At 39.4% G+C, this 17,917-nt stretch overlaps 1 protein-coding gene across 3 annotated transcripts in view; it reads right to left on the bottom strand.

The window, feature by feature from the left end:
* The window catches only part of ncam2 (neural cell adhesion molecule 2), a 454,622-nt gene that overhangs the window by 271,415 nt on the left and 165,290 nt on the right, over positions 1-17,917 (bottom strand). Inside the window, exon 1 of one of the 3 annotated variants that reach the window (XM_082525245.1) lies at positions 12,165-12,485. The exons of the other annotated variants lie outside the window; for them this stretch is intronic. The gene's annotated coding sequence lies outside the window, so the exon portion shown is untranslated. Of the gene's footprint in view, positions 1-12,164; positions 12,486-17,917 lie in introns of those variants that run through there. 3 annotated transcript variants of the gene reach the window in all.

Here is a 17,917-nt window from a genome sequence, read left to right as displayed (position 1 = left end):
ACTACTGTTGTAGGCTGAGTAGGCCATCAGCAGGTCAAGAGTTTGAGCTCCAGCTTTGACACTTTGCATGCTTAAGAGTTCCCGCACAAGATAATGAATCCCAAATTACCCCTGAAGAATCCATGCGGCCGTGTGTTGGTTTGAAAATGCAGTGTAAACTGATAAATGTGGTTTGTAGTAAAAACCTCTTTGTGTGCTCATTTAGTACCAATTCACCGATCAGTTTGTTAGGTCCAAGACCTCTTGTTAATCCAACTATCTAACCAATGGGGACCTGATATGTTTAATATGCTGCTGAGAATATAGCCCAGAAGAAGAGTATAGTATAGATTTTATGTTGGAAAGAGCCATTTCTCTGTAATAAACTCTCTTTTCCAAAGATGAGTAATTTCTCGATCAGCTAGATTTATTTTTTTATTACTTTGTTGTTTCAGCAACATTAAATTTAAAAACTGTACTTTTGAGTTAAAAAATATATTTATAATTTTAATAAATGAGAAATTAAAAAGGCATGAACATTTTTTTGTATCGAAAGAATATTGAACCGTGACACCAAAGTATGGAACCGACCCGAACCGTGAATTTTGTGTATCGTCGCACCCCTAATGTTATATATATATATATTCTGCAAAACCTGTGATTAACTAGGGCAAAAGAACATGGATTTGCCAATTTGGGGTTAATGTTTTATATGGGTTTTTTTAAACATTGGGGACGCATCATATTTTTTACAGAAATGTAAGAAAATTCAATAAATGAAAGAAAACCCATTTGTTAGTTGGAAAACTGTACAAACCACATTGCAAACTATTTTTGGATGTTTTGATTTTGGATCTGCAGAGCTGCTGTGAACTGAAGGGACTGACTTGATGTAAATGCAGCAGTAAAGATGCTTAAATGTCACCGAATGGAAAGCTGACTGTGGGAACAATGAGTCAGGTAATTTCATGGATATCTGGCTTCGCTCTCTCCACTAAAACTCATAGCACTATAGTAAAACAAAGTTCACTGGACTGTTCTGACAGCTCAGACAAACATTACATTAGCAGTCTGAGTCCACTTTGAATTTACTGTCGCTGGAATGTGTCAATGCGATCTTCCCTTCAAATTAAATGTCCTGTTAAAATTCAGAGCTTTTTTTTATGTTCCACACACACTGATTTACCTTAAAACATCACTCTGACACCATTCTCATAAACCTATAGCATGTTTTGCTTTAACTCCTTTCACATGATGAGAATTGTCCTGAAAGGTCGTCTTTTATAACTTTCCGAAGACTTTTGGTTCCAAAATAACACAGAACTCAAAATTATCCCACTGTGGTCTCATGCCATGGCTCTTTTTCATTTTCATCACCATTATTTCACCGAGGTGTTCACAAAACGACAGCAATCATGGGACAAATTCATCTCACATTACTTTCCAATAAGCTCAGAGTACAGGCTGACACCGAACACGGATTCTTGAGGGACAGATGTTATTACACCGTGTCATCTGGATCGGGATGGGAAGAATCGGGCCTTGGGGTCGGACGGCAGTCAGGAGGAATTTATATCTTTTCTATCACAGTTATTTTACATGCTACATCTGTCTCAAGGAAGGGCAGCGATGTCTGATTGTCTCGTCAACATAAATCTAGTAAATCAGTTAAATGTGGGCTTGTCTTCACGGGCTGGGGCTTTATTAAAGTTAACATTTCAATATGTTAATATCATGCTTTAGCAAAAGCTGCTTCATTGTTATCAAGGGAGCAAATTACTCTGGATCACAACAGAACTGGAAGTAAAACTGATGGAATTATTATGCACACAGGAACAAAAGATTACTACTGTGTGAGCCACAATAGTTTGGGTAATTTTACTACTTTCACTTTCAGGATTTAAAAACGTTTATTTGCAAGCATGATAACTGTTAAAATTTTAGTCTCAATTCTAAAACTTTGGAAATCACATTAGGCCAGATGGAGCACAGATATCGCTGCCACATTCATGTTTAATACTTTGCAATTATCCGCTTGTGAGATGACTATTTGTAAAATTATGCACATTATAAATCAGGCTATTAAGAGTACAACCTCCTGTTCTCTTGTTGCTTCCTCTGGCCTCACTAATTTCTACTCTGCTGCCATGCAAATTCAGTGCCATTGTCAAAAAATAGTAGACAATAATTTCTTAAACCTATAGTCAAAGCAATGCTTACATAAGCCTGGCCTACACTGTTAAAGCTAACCTACCCTAATATCAACAAAATCATTGTAGCACACTGTTTAAATAACATAAAGCTAATTACACATTTTTATATTTATGTCAGGAATAGATTTCATTGATTCATTGATTTTTTTTGTACAGTCAAATATCTCAAACTATATTATCTCTTTCACATTTTAAAAAAATCATAATGTTGGAAATTATAAGTAGCTTAGTGTGGTAACCAGCCTTGTTAGTAGACTCTATTGTTCCTTTTTTAAAAGGGATGAAGTTGTTGTCTTCAAAGTGAATCCCCACATTTCCACACAGTAATGGAACGATGACCGGAGTGCTGTACATGAAAAGTATACAGCTCCAAGAAAAGTGACACAAAGATCCAGAATAATTGAATACAATACTCAACATTAAAATAAATTAATAAATAAATATAAATAAAAACAATTAATACAATAAAAGCAGACAATAAAATGCAGTCGTCTATGAAATTTTTGCCACACTGAAGCCAAATGCCAAGATCTAAATTTATTATGTATACTGTCTGAGCTGCAGGGGTGTGGAGAGGTAGATTATTTCATATAGCTGGTGCTACTGCTGTAAAAGTTCTTCTCTTTAAATTTGGTTTCAGGTTTGCGTAAGAGCATCTGGTTAGATCATGTTAGAGCTCTTACAGGTACGCAAATGTAAGTGCACGTAAGTACGTAATCCATTATATGCAGGGGTTTCAGATTTGGTATGCAAAATAACAACTACTAATTGTTGATCTCAGTAAGGTTTTCAAATTCATGAGTTGAAAAAAAATTCACCCTGTAGTCATTCTAATATTTTGTTGTTGTTGTTTTCAAAACAAGGATTTCAAAATTACAAAAGACTAAATTGTTGTGGAGGAAACCCTAAAGATAACAGTATTATGTGAGTCTAGTACCGACCAGATTGATTGTTTTAGAAACTTGGGTGGATGTACAAATTTTAACTGGTCTTGTTTACTGTGTGAAACTTGAGTCTATGGATGCACATACACCTTTTACATTTTCAGTATGTGCGCGCTCTTTGCCTTTGTATCCCAGTGTTTAACATCCAGTATTTGGATCATTCAAGTGCCACTAGTTTATTTTTCAGTGTCTAACATCCAGAAGCACAGTTCCTGCCACCATTGTTGGGCCACAGTATTTGCTGGTACTGCAATTTTCATTTAAAGGGGAAGTATAACAGAAAACATGAAAACAATCGTTTTACCACAGGCCTGATCACTTGATCGTGGTTACATCATCAATAAAAATAAAATCCATTATTCTGATATATTTCTATTTAAGTTGATGGAAAATGGAACATCATAGGAGTTCAGTTTCAGAATTGTAACAAGCCAACATTATACAAACCTGACAGCAATTAGTTAAAAATGTTTGTGAAGTTTTACTCTACTTTCTTTGAATATTTATGATGTTGATTTGATTTTTAAGTTCATTTTAACTAATATTCTGAAGCACTTGAAGCACAGTATCTAAATTATATTCAAGATTTAATTCAACAATACTGTATTAACATACACATAGTGAATTAGCATTCCTTAAATAAAGGCATAGCAACATGAATCAATCACGTTAACTTCTTCCTGTGTGAAAGACTTACTCTAAAACCAGGATGGTACAGGTTTTATTGTAACCTCAACCAGAACTTTTGTGGGGTCTTTGTTAACCTCACACGAAAATCATAATTAAATAATATAAACAGATTCAAAATAATACAAAATAAGTCAAAAGTTGAGAAAAATTACAACATGTATTTAAACCAAGTTCACTTGATATTTTCAGTTAACTGTTTCTACAGAGCAGGTTTGACCTTATTTCTGATTCATATTTTAAACCTACGAAACATAAATGACTATATATTGACTTTCACCACACTGTACTTTTTCCTTGTTGTGAAAATGTTGTTGTGGCTGAAATACAGAACAAACCCATGTTTAAACTTACCATAAATTAGTGATATTTCCAAGTTTCCTTTCTCAGTTTTTAAGACAATCAGAATAGGGTGTCATCATTGTGCTGAGTGAAACTGAATCATCACATACTATCCCTCAATCTGATGAACAGCAGCTCATGATACATGATACAAATGAACCAGAGCAGCTGTTCCTGTTTAACAATGACCTTTCAATCTCTATTATTGCACATGCTGACAACAGGAGACACAATGCAAAAACTATTCCCCAAAAAGCTGTTCCACTCAATAAACCAGTTTGAAAATTAGTATTAAATTTGGAAACTACCTGTATTTACCAAGCCATTAGAGGAAGCATAGTGTAAGAGCCCGGAGGGAACACAGGGAGACACAAAATGAAATACTCAAGCTCGGTTTTAAAGGCAACGTTAGAAGGGCAAGCCTCTTATAGTAACATAATTTCATGCCTGAAGGTTCAGAAGTGCCCGCAAAGGTACACTATGCTTATTCATAGTGTTTAAAAAGGTGTACTGCAATTATCATAATATGATACTAAGTACCACAGGTAGAAAAATGGATAACAATCACCCAAACTCACTGGTGTCCAGAATACAATGCGAGCCCAGCTTCGTGAGCCTGCTTTGCTCGTCAGCCCGTGAAAAACCCACATGCCAAATATAAAAACATGTGAGTTGATGCTTTTTGGTTTTAGCACCGACTCCACTTCTTGACAGGATAGAGCAGAGGATGTAAGCCCCACTTCAAAGTGCGACGTAAGGGGTACAAGCTTTACATTCAGTTAATCTGACCTGTGGGCAGTGCTTTAGCCACTAGCTCTAATGTTAATCCTTTTACTGTGCTGCTCTTCTCTCCGGCCCCCGCACTGCACTACACAGTCCACTGATCCTGGTGTCAAAGGATGCTGAACCCCTGAGACGTTTTAAGTCGGCTTCTTGTTGTTTCCAAAACAAAATCAAATACAGACTCTCTTGTGTCCTTCCAGATACAATCAGGGTAGGAATTCACAAAAAGGGGCTCTATCTTGAAAATTGACTGGACTGGAGATGGTTTACCACGAACTACAGGCACTTCACATGCGCTACAGGGTGTCAGCACACTGCCTCTTTCTGCTAATTGCTGAGTGTGAAAAGCAGCCATGGAAAGCCAGCTGGAGAACGTCTGGCTGGGTTGACCTCATCAGCCTCCACCGCTTTTTTTTTAAATCTATTTTTTTCCAAAATAAAAAATTGATTTTTAACAGCCTTTGCTGTCATCACATCCTAACTGGTGATTTTACTTAGTTTTTAGTTTTCCGGTTGTTGTTGTTTTTTGTTTTTCAATATAGCGTTACCAGCACATGTGAAGACTAACTTATGCAAGATGCCATATTTGTGTGAAAAACATTTAGCAAAACAGTCTTTTCACTAAATATGAGAGAATCTCAGGCTATGAATTAAAGATGGACTTAGTCACAGTGACACCAGAACTGATAGTAGCAGTATCTTGTGATACAATACTTCTAAATACTATACTAATAATATACTAACTATACTAATACACTAATCCAGACAAAAAAATTACTAGTGCATTAAATCATCTGCAACAGTATTGATACCTCCTCCAACTAGCACACAACATCACATAGCCCCACTGCAGACAGACAGTCCCACAACCTGTTCACTTGGGAGCACCTGAATACAATGAACAATGATGCAGAAACCTTGTGAATCATATTAAAGACTAAAACCCCAGTGTTATGAAGGATTTTGTGAGGTCAGTAAAGTTCATATTTCAACAGTTATCAAAACTGTTAACCTGGCTGGCACAAACTTTAAAAAGATAGCTAATTAGCGAATAGCCACTTTAAGGGAGCGGCTAACAAGTGTGGCTAACTGTTTAAAAATATATGTCATGTTTCTCTTAAACATACTGATTAAAGGTGAATAAAGCCAATGAACACCTAAGCAGAAACTTTTCCTGGGTACTGCCATCAAGTTTGCATTGTCATGACACTAAAATTTCAAAGAGCATTGTCATCCTTTGGTTTAAGGCATCTTTGAGTTGAGCTTTTCGACCATTACAGTTCTGCTTTTTCATGATGAAATGTCATGAGTTAAGGGTAGGAATTAAAAAAACTCAAAAGGCAGCCATGCCCTAAAGTATAGCAACCTTTGCTAAAATTTTCTACTAAACACAGGACAGTGTACACACTGGAAGCTCTGAAGCTGATGACTGGTTGCTTAAAGACCAGGCTCCCGTCGCCCAAGTGACCTTTCTAATGTATTTGCTACTCGATCATATGTCAGTCAATGGTATTTTTCACTGTCATTTGTAGTTGCTTCAGTCGCTCACTTGGAAGTAAGAAAGGGTTATGTTCTGCTCCGCCCACTTCCTATCGCCCATGGCTATTTTGCCCAAAGTCACTTAAATTCATGGAATGTGATTCGTTTTCTGTGTTCACTGTGGATTGCTTCCAGCGTTTATGTAGCTTTACTTACAAATGAACACCATGGTTTTTGGCCATAACTGAATATATGTAGCACCTACTAATATCTATTTCTTTCTTACATTTCTTTATTTACGCTCTGTACAGCACTTGGGTCAACTTAAGTTGTTTTTTTAAATGTGCTTTGTAAATAAATTTGAGTTGAGTTGTATTAAAAAAAAATAAACTGACTTCTTTTTGCAAACTTGGAACTCACCCCTTCCTTGCCATTGTTTATCGATAATCTGTGCTAGGAGACTGGCTAGACATTACTAACCTGACTTTGACTAAGTTAAAAAGAAAAAAAAGAACAACACACTGTTCTTTCCTTTAAACATAAAAAAATATTTCATTACATTACAATCCAGCTCATCCACCTAAGCACGTAGAAAACTCTATGCAGTGGTATTGACATGGTTCAACAGTATTTATGTGTAATCCCTGAAGCTTTGCAGATGATAAAGCTACCCACCAGCTCAGTTGTAGCTACTGGCTCAATGCTTACACATGAATGTTTTATAATTTCACAGGAGCTTTAAGGCCTGATATTCCACTGTATCATCTTCAGTGCTCTAAGTGCCCTCATTTCCTGAAGGGTTTGGGATTTCTTTTAATGCACTGTACAAGCCTAGAGTTGTAGTATCTATAATCCTTATGTCTCCCCCTCTTACACACACAAAGACGAATGAACACAGCACTAATATGGCCTGGCATTTGCTGTAAACATTTATCTGCTTTCATAGCGATCGCTGTGGCTGCCGTGACAACCTGCAATAGACATCAAAGACAGTGGCGAAGCAGGTCATGAGAGTCTCAGCGAAGGATTCATTCCTAGTAATAGCCACACACACTCTAAAGCCTCAATTGCACATGCCTACACACACTCCCACCCTTTGAATATTAATGTGGCTACTTGCTGGATGTCAGTTTACATCATGTGAAAGAAGCCACTGACGCAAGTGCAGGGAGGTGCACACACTTGTTTAGCGCAATGACTTTTATTACAGGAATTAGAGCTTGCCATAGGTATTAAAGGTACTGCGCTGCAGTGGTTTGAATCATATCTATCTAATAGACTACAATTTGTTTTAATGTAAATGGAAAATTATCTTTACACACTGAGGGTAATTATGTTCCACAGGGTTCTGTGCTAGGGCCAATTCTGTTTACATTATGTTACATGCTTTCCTTTAGGCAGTGTCATTAGAAGACAACCATCTTTATCTATCCATGAAGCCAGGTAAGACAGACCAATCAGTTAAACTGTAGGAATGTCTAAAAGACATAAAGACCTGGATGGAAGCTAATTTTCTGTTTCTAAATTCAGATAAAACTGAGGTTATTGTACTCAGCCTTAAAAACTCTTAGAAATGCCATAACTAACCAGATACTTACTCTGGGTGGCATTACACTGTTCTCCAGTAACACCGTGAGGAACCTTGGAGTAGTTGTTAACAAGGATGTCCTTCAATGTGCATATTAAACAAATATGTAGATATTGTGTATTTCTTCCATCTGAGCAACATCTCTAAAATTAGAAATATCCTGTCTCAGAATGATGCTGAAAAAACTAGTTCATGCATTTATTACTACCAGGCTGGACTACTGTAATTCATTATTATCAGGATGTCCTAAAACTCCATGAAAAGCCTTCAGTTGATCCAAAATGCTGCAGCAAGAGTACTGACAGGAACTGGAAAGAGAGAGCATATTCTCCTATCTTGGCTTCTTTTCTCTGGCTCCCTGTTAAATCCAGAATCAAATTTAAAATCCTTCTCCTCACATACAAGGTCTTGAATAATCAGGCCCCATCATATCTTAATGACCCAAAAGTACCATATCACCCCATTAGAGATTTTCGCCCTCAGACTGTGGGCTTACTTGTGGTTCCTAGAAAAGTAGAATATGAGGCAGAGCCTTCAGCTTTCAGGCCCTCTTCGGTTTGGATTCGGGAGACAGACACCCTCTCTACTTTTAAGATTAGGCTTAAAGCTTTTCTTTTTGATAAAGCATGAAACTACTCACCGCAGAGTGAAGCACTAGCTGAGGGGAGGGGAGAGGCGCGTTTCCGTGGGAAGTGTTATCCATTTTTGTTTAGAGACAGCAGAGCTAATAGCAGCTAATGAGGTAACAGTTAGCTCTTGTGTTGCAATGGGATCTGGGCAGTGTGACACCCGATAAAATTGCAGGGGACAGGAAGTTGTTAGTTGCAAACGAGGGGGTGTGAAGTGTGAAATGGACAACTCTATACATGAACTACATCCAACTGTGCAGTCTGTGGAGAAAGACGGCAGAAGTGTTGCTGAAGGGTGACAAATTAAGGGACAAAAACAACATTTTCCCAGTAACAATGAACAGTTAGTGCCAACCTTTACACAGTAGATTAGAGTAAGTTGCCACAATGAAAGTTTTTAGTGATTTTGCAACAGCCCAATATTTGTTGCCTTAAAAATCGGATATATCAGACAATATTGTTTTTCTTTCAAGTACAGAAAACATAAACAGACCAGTGGCGTGTCTAGAAAATTTTTGTTGGGGGGCCAGGTAGGGGCACAGATTTGGAGAAGGGTGGCAGATGTAATTGGCAGATAATGTTAAAAACAATTCTACCAACCGTTAACCATAATTCAATAACCCTGTAAACCATCCATCCATCCATCCATTCGCTTCCGCTTATCCTTTTCAGGGTCGCGGGGGGCGCTGGAGCCTATCCCAGCTGTCATAGGGCGAGAGGCGGGGTACACCCTGGACAGGTCGCCAGTCTGTCGCAGGGCTAACACACAAGGACAGACAACCATTCACACTCACATTCACTCCTAGTGACAATTTGGATTATCCAGTTAACCTATCCCCACAAGCTGCATGTCTTTGGACGGTGGGAGGAAGCCGGAGTACCCGGAGAGAACCCACGCAAACACGGGGAGAACATGCAAACTCCACACACCCTGTAAACCTAATAACCGAATTTGCTTTTAACTCTTATTAGAATGAGATTTTAACCTCTACAGTGCAAAGTTTTTAGATACTGCGTTGATAACGTACAAGAGATACAATCAGTCAGTGTTTATTCAGCAGTCAAGGACATCAATATTTGCATAGTATTTTTACTGACATGTAGTGCACATGTTTTGGGCAAAAACATTTTTGAATATTAAAATACAAACATTTTTAACATACAATTGGCAAATTAGCCAATGCCAATGCAAAACCAATGGCTGTTAAAAAAAGAAGAAGATAATCTTCTCACAAACTGGTGTTTGATTTTGAAACAGGAAAAAAGTGGGGAAACAAATGAAAAGACTAACATTTGAATAAAACCTGAAAGCAAGTAAATACTTTATATGCTGCCTTATGGTAAACTTTGGTAATATGGATGTATAAACAGTGTTGGGAAGGTTACTTTTAAAATGTATTCCATTACAGAATACAGAATACATGCCCCAAAATGTATTCTGTAACGTATTCAGTTACGTTACTCAATGACAGTAACGTATTCTGAATACTTTGGATTACTTAATATATTATCATGCTTTTTACAACAATGTGAATGTACTATTGCTGTGTGATTTATTACTATTACTGAAGGTCCGCGACTCCGAACTGTAGTAAAGGGACCTCTGACTAATACGGCGGGGTCCCTGTCGGCTAGTAGCCGAAAAATAGCTTTACTTTGTTGTGTGGGTCAACTTTTCTTGCGAGAGACAGAGAGAGGCGTTGAAAGGCTGCTCCAACGGAACTTATTGTTTTCGGAGGAAAACACGAACACGGTGTACAGTCGAGTCTTAATAGCTTACTTACAACTGGGCTCGTCAGGCACTCTTCTTGGCTGCAGTGGTTATTATTATATTTACATGCTTCCAGCTCCCGTTTTTCCTCGATGACAACTCGTACCTTTCCACTCCCCTTTTTCTCCCTCCTCGCTCACAGACCCATAACGTGTATGACAGTCCATTCTCCCTGCAACACGGACTACACTGCCCATGATGCCACATTCTTAAGAGCTATGCTTGTAGCATTCTGCCTGTTAGCTTAGCACAACAACAACGAAAAGGCGCTCTCTCACCCAGGAAACACACAGTCGCAGAGAGAGAGAGAGCGTCGCCCTGTAACCATGGCAACCGTAACGCTGCCGCCTGGAACAACAGAATGTAGCTGTCAAACAAAACCCAAACAGTCCTGACCCGCGACAAAATGAAACAGGAAAGTACCGCAGTGTAATCCATTTATTTCAACAAAGTAACTGTATTCTAAATACCACCTTTTTAAACGGTAACTGTAACGGAATACAGTTACTCATATTTTGTATTTTAAATACGTAACGGCGGTACATGTATTCCGTTACTCCCCAACACTGTGTATAAAGAACAACACTGGCTGATGATGAAATACAGTCAGCTGGCATGGTGACACTGCCAGTATTAATCTGCAGGGCTGGACTGGGACAAAAAAATCGGGCATTTTGACTACAGACCGGCCCACCAGGTATTAAAGCCATAAAGCCTTTGAATGAAAACAAACGCTGTTGTGACAGTGATTTACACTGTCTTTTTGGTATATGTATGATTTCTATACATTTTACGTCAGATAAAAACTTTGTTAGCAAGATTCAGATAATTATTTAATAAAAGCTAAATATTTGAATTGAGAATAAAAAAGAAAAGTATTTCTTTGTGCCCCCCTCTCCCTGTTAATGCCCTACCTGGCCCCCTGGCAACACTTTGCTAGACCCGCCCCTGCACAGTTACCAGCTGTCAGCTACTTAGAAAAGGATCCTGGTGTTATTTGTCTCTCAGAAACAGTTCATAACTTCCCTTCAACTCATTCATGTCACCTAAAAGGTAAACCTGTTTCTCCATCACAGCTCTGATGATTCAGTAAGGACATCTCCTGGTTTCATCTTCATGTTTCCCTCTCACCACATATCCAAACCGACATCATGACCAGCAGCTTTATAGCTGTGGCTCCAGCAAACATCGGCTGATACTAGAAATTAATATTAAATAAATTCTAACAACAGCTGATCAAGCTTAAACGCGCTGCTGTTGTTTAAACATCCGCTGGTTTCCTGTTTCTGGCGCAAAGTGGGCGATAAACAAACAAGAGAGATGATCAGCTGATCATTGATCAGTTTCATGATTGAAGTAGCAATAGAAGAGAGAGGGGAGATAAGAGAAGAGGCAGCTGTAAAGACAGAATAACTCCAGCTTTGTGTCTTTTTCCATTCTAGCTAAAGTACGGGACAAACTGCGTCTCTTCTCAGCTCAATACGAAATGCCTAATATTTTCTCTGAATGAGGGACCATTCCATTTTTTTAAGGAGCTGTTGGCAACTCTACTAACTAACCTTATGAATAAAATAAAGTTCACTATCAGTAACATCATAGCAACCGAACAGCTGTATAGAAACTCCTCATGCTAGCTCTGGCAGTATGAGTTATTGTAACTGACTGTAAAAAGTCAGCACAACGAAAATAAACTGCACCTAAACTTGGTTTATATCTGACCCAGATAGACTGCAGGTGATAACTTCTTACCTGAAGTTCAGTTCACCTGACACTCGGACCGGCGGCCACCTCGGGTCTCTCCTCCTGCCTCACCTTCCCTCATCCACCTGTTGCCTCTGTGGAAGCTCCGCCATAGCCACCACCAAACAACTGAGTTATTTTTACACATCGGCCAGCATCTGGCCAATCCACCACCTCTCATTGTTCATGCCGTTACAAAAAATAAATAAATAAGTCATCAGCCCACCGTGCAAATGTCCGATGGCTAGTCCAGCTATGTTAACTTGTTAACCTTTCGCCGAAAAAATGTTTTCTGCGGTGCCGTCTTTCGTGCTTGGCTCTCCTACCTTTGCTAACATGATGCAGAAGCCGGTGCTGCATTCACTTACCCTCGGATATCTGAGCTTCACTGTGAAACCATAATCGTACATTTGATATTTCATTAAATTTTATTGTTTTAGCTTCGGGGTGGCACCTGGGGTGGCCAGTCTGGTTGGGGGGGTGGCCTGTGCCCCCCCAGGCCACCCCGCTGGACACGCCACTGAAACAGACTTCCCTAATATTTGTCATCTAGTTATTTATGACTCCTTGCTAATATAATATGGCAATGTAGTTAAAAGTAATCTTATGTCATTGGCACAAAAAGCCGCGAATTATTCATTTGTGCTCTGCTTGACTATCTTTGGATCAACTGGTTGTTGTGTTTGTGGGACACTATGCAACATCAGGGTTAGATTGATTTAAAATGAACTGCAACAATCAAAAAATGCCCCTTAAAGTCATTAAGAACAGAAAAGAGTTGAAATAAATGAAAAGTAAAAACTAAACTAACATCAAATAATGTGTTAGCATTCCTGGCTAATTGCCGTAGATTAATGCGATCGTGCTTGAAATGTCTTCAAGAAGCTTGAAGTACTCCAGCTGCTTTCTTTCCAAGCTCCTTAGACCTCCATGACCTGGATGACTGAACATGACCTACACAGATACTGCTGCACAATTTCTCCTTCATTCAGATCTCCTCACTCTCTTCTTTTGCCCTTTTTCCTACCCCTCAACCCCAACAGGTTGTGGCAGATCTGCCCCTCCCTGAACCTGGTTCTGCTGGAAGTTTCTTCCTGTTAAAAGTTTTTCCTTCCCACTGTCAACAAGCACTTGCTCATATGGGGTCAGTGGGCAGGTCGTCTGATTGCCAGCAGTTTATCTGTATTATTGTGGTGTCTTTATGTTACAATATGAAGCACTTTATTGTTGTTGTGCTTTATAAACAACTGAATTGAATTGAAAAAGTAGGCCTAAATTCAGTTGCACTATTAACTTTTCTTTATTGTATCTGACTTATTAGTAATTTTCATTTTACATGGCCAGTTCAACTCACATTATTGTAACCTGTGTATGTGCCATGTGAGAATTAAGTATGAAGTGTAGCTACAGTAACTAAACAGGCGTGAAGGCTGAATCGGCTGGTTGGGCCATTTCATACATAACAAAGCACCTGTTATGTGTTATTTCTTTCTCCTTCACGTCATCTCCACATATCACTGCCAGCTTTTAGCCTGTCACCACCTCACCCATGTGCTCTTTGGTTTCCTAAGGAGGCGGCACGTGCTGCAGCCTGACTGCCCTGAAAAGCAGTCCTATTATAAACAACCAGTGACATTTCCTTAGCATAGACCTGGCATTTAGTGTGATAGATTTATTGACATTTACTGTTTTATTTTTTTCCCCATCTTATAGTACTGGCTCACTGCAGCTCTTTAAAAAACCATGCACACACCGCAATTCAAATCCTCCACTGCAACCTACTCCATGTCCCTTCACTCTGATTCTGTGTGTTGTTTTGACAAACGGCAATGTTGTGCGGCTGTGAGGCGAGGGCGAGTGGGGGGGCTTACAATCCTGCACATCAGCATGCAAAGGAGACTTGCCCGTGCCGCTACGTGCATACTGAGATGCTGCGGCTCCTGCGACTGCCACTGTGCAAGTTTATAGATATTTCAAAACCATAGACTCATAATTACAGCATATTTTGATTATCACGGAAGCATAAAGCCATAATGGAAGTTGTATTTCATAGAACGGGCCAGCTTGAATAGTAATAAGCAGTGAATCTAATGGCCTCTGAAGAGGACACACAGAGTCCATTAATTAGTTTCCTCGCTCTGTAACTTGAAATAAAGAGGCGCAAAGGGGAGATGCAAGGCACTGATAGCTACTGTGGCAGAATAAGCCAAACAGCATCCATCTAGGTTTGGGCAGTACCTCTCTGCATGCGTGTTCGAGCGTTGCACAAGGTTGGTGTTTAGAAGGGGAGATGCCCTTAATGAGAGAGCTGCAGGCACAGACATACACACACATGCGAAGCATCTTCTATCAGTGTTGCTGTCTCACCTCATTTTGCTCCTTGCTCCTTCTGTCTCTGTTTATTTGGCACCAGCTACCCCAAATCGGTCCCTGTGTAAAACGTCCAATCGTGCCTGCTTTCTCTTCCAGCTTCCTGGCTCAAATTAAAGCAACACCTGGTAGTTTTACAGCGTTTACTACTGTATTTTACTATGCTGTATTTCTTCCATCAGGTCAGTGCCAAGTTATGGGGATGGAAGTTTCTACATTGGACCTTGGGTGATTTTAAAAGAAAAATGGCTTGCATTGCTTCAGACAACTCCCCCCCCCCCCCCAAAAAAAACCAACAACAAACAAACAAAAGGTTCTCTCTGCCTTGCTGTGATCTAGCCGAGCTCAGTGAGTAAAGATTGTATACTAAAAAAAATTGCCAACATTCAGATCAGATACACACTTTTGTCTCAACATAATGATGAGTGCCAAGCAAGGAAGAAAATACAGTCTCAGAAAACACCACCAATTCTTCGCTAATAAGTCTCTTTCACAGCTTCTCCTCTTTATTTTTGAATTAAAAATAGTCCCTGACTGTTTAAACTACAAAAAAAAAAAAATCACATTAGATCTGTGAAATATAGAGTGAGGCAGAGCCAAGGGGAAGGTATCCAACGCAGAGGCAGAGGGCAACACGACTGGAGCTTCTCCTTGTTTTCAGTCCAAGTCTCATCTGGCAATTTGGGATTTTCAGTAGCTTTACATGATATCGCCACTCGAAGACAATTTTAAATATAAGGTCATTTTTCTTGTCCCAGTTGGAAGACCTAATAACTCTGCAATGCTAACAGGTATTTGAAGGTTAAAGGACACTGGAAGCAATGTACCTCCACAGACCGTGTAAAGGACAACTGGCCCCCCGAGTGCAGAAGAAGCTTTGTTCTGCAGTAATAATATAGGCCTGGACCAGAAGACGGAGCAAATACCAGGTGGAGGACGTAGCGAGAGAGACAGTAAAAAGTAAATTGGGACATGTTGAAGGATGGCGAGCCAACAAACCCAGGAATGGTGCGCAAATAAAATGGAGGAAAATTAAAGACAGAAGGTAAACAGGAGCAAATTGCTGACAATTAAACAAAAGATCTGCGGGACAAACACAAAGAGAGGAAGCAGGAGAAGGGAGGTGGGCAGGAGGCAAGGCAAAGATAATATAAGAAACAGGTCAGTGAACACTGCCCCTTTCCCCTCTTACCCTGCCCTGTCTGCCACAGGCAGTAATGCTGAGCTCTGTATTCCTCTTCCTCCTGTCTTCACTTGTTTAACTGTTCCCCCCATTTCCCTTCCAATTTCTTTATTTCCCCTTCCCAACTGTCCTCTCACCTCCCCCTTCATGAACTGTGAATAGCAAAGAAGTTACATCCTGGCAGCTTGCCTATCCCTGCCTACCAAACTGCTTCTTCTGTGCCAAATTTCATACAGCCTAAGGAATATGTCCACACACCAAGGTCAAATAGCGCCCGGGCAGGCCGTATATCACTGCCAACAGTAAACACCTGCAGAGCTCAAATCAAACCTCTTCTTCTTTATAGAGAATACATTCTGATCATCTCACTCAAGTGATAATCTGACAATACTGACAATATACTCACACACAACAAGATATTAAAGTACAATCTTTGGATATATAACAAAAAAGGCTGAAAATCCTCACTTAGCTTAAAGTGTAACTAACAAATGTTCTGCATAATTGTTGGCAAATGGCTCCTGTCCCCAGAGAAATTAAGTAGGTTGAGAACAGCGTGGCTAACTGTAAATACTAAATATGTATAATGATATCTGTGGCTCTCAGAGCGCTTACATTCATGAAGATTTCAATTTGCAAGAAAGGAAAAATATGGAATATTTTTCATAGGTTTAAACAACAGATTTTATATAAAAAGAACATCAACTACTGGTATAAGAATCCTACTGTGAAGCCGCTGTTTAAGTATTCTGGTCATAACAATCTTTTTCTTTTTAAATCCCTGAACCATACCCCGCTTTATTGCCTCTTTTACACTAAATGTTACCATAATTAACCAAATGAGCATTATCTCAGAGTAAATAAGACTTGTCACTTGCGGCCAAGATCATAAACACATTAGGAAAATGTTCACTGTATACTTAGAAGTAGACTTATGTTCTTACTGACTTATATAGAGTCTGACAACTTTTTGATACAGAAGCAATCGGCCCCTGCTGGCCATTAGAAAGAATCCAGGCTTAATGAGCTTCACGAAACCAATGACGGTCAGGACAGGAACTTAATGACCCAGATGACATGTTGTGGTTGCTGAGAATAAATACTATGAAAAGGATTTCCACGTTGTCATTTCTTGGGTGATAACTTCACACTGAGATTCTGACAAAAGAAAAGTGTAAAGCATCTAAAAAGCACAGACAGATAAAATATGTTGTAAATGTAATTTGGTTGCAGACCGCCCTCAGGAGATTGTGTTAAATGACACATGCGTCCTCGCAGATAGAGGTCAATATTCTAGCATAACTAATGGCACCATTGTTTGTACAAAGGGAAACATACAGCACCGTAACGATGGCCTCACATCAAGCTCCAAATTGTGCCCCAACCATCGGCTTCCTTTGCCTTCTATGGCGACCGCTGCCAATGACCGTCACATCTACTTTAGCAGCTAATGGAAACCAAATCACGAGCACGAAATGGTTACAACTGACCAGCCTTTCACCCAATCCTCTCTGACGCTAACACAGAGCTCCCCCACGTGAGTCATTCTAACATCGTTTTCACATCTGCTGCCAGTGTGTTGTGGTACTCCTCCCATATTCGACACACTAAATTGCCCTTCATTACAGTTCGGGGAGATTTTGAACAGGTGTTGTGCGAATGTTTGATCCCAATTTGAAAACGACATTTTTCTCTCACCGAGGGGGTGTGAGTTGGATTTTTGTCTAACATGCAGGCAAATGGTCATTAAAACAAACAAAGAAAACATAACAAAACAAAAAAACCCAATACTGATCCCACATTCGATATCTCAAATCATTGTCTGCCTTGTAGAGATGAGTCCTGAAAAGGCAATGCTTTTTCAATCATTCTTGACTTTTTTTTTTTAAACCACAAATATGAATCCTGAACAAAACATATTGATTGGGTACTTTTAGAGGCAGTGTGGGGACAGGGGATGGGTTTTTATTTAAAACAAGCATGGGACTAGGGTTGTTAAAGTTGATTAGTATCGATTCTCAGATACTGATCAATGTTAAAAATGACTATTAGACAGATTAGATACTCATTTTCAACAGGATTCATATCAGCAGTCATGTCTTGGCCTACTACACTTGACACATAACTTTATACAGCACATCTGCAGACAGGCAGGAACACAGCAGCTTGCAATAGCAGCTAAAGTAGTTAACATTCATTCAGCAACACT

Source organism: Aulonocara stuartgranti (assembly GCF_965226115.1).
Source record: "Aulonocara stuartgranti genome assembly, chromosome: 23".
Taxonomy (NCBI): Eukaryota; Metazoa; Chordata; class Actinopteri; order Cichliformes; family Cichlidae; genus Aulonocara; species Aulonocara stuartgranti.
Note: the sequence above shows the minus strand (reverse complement) of the source record. Positions and strands in the feature narration are given on the sequence as shown.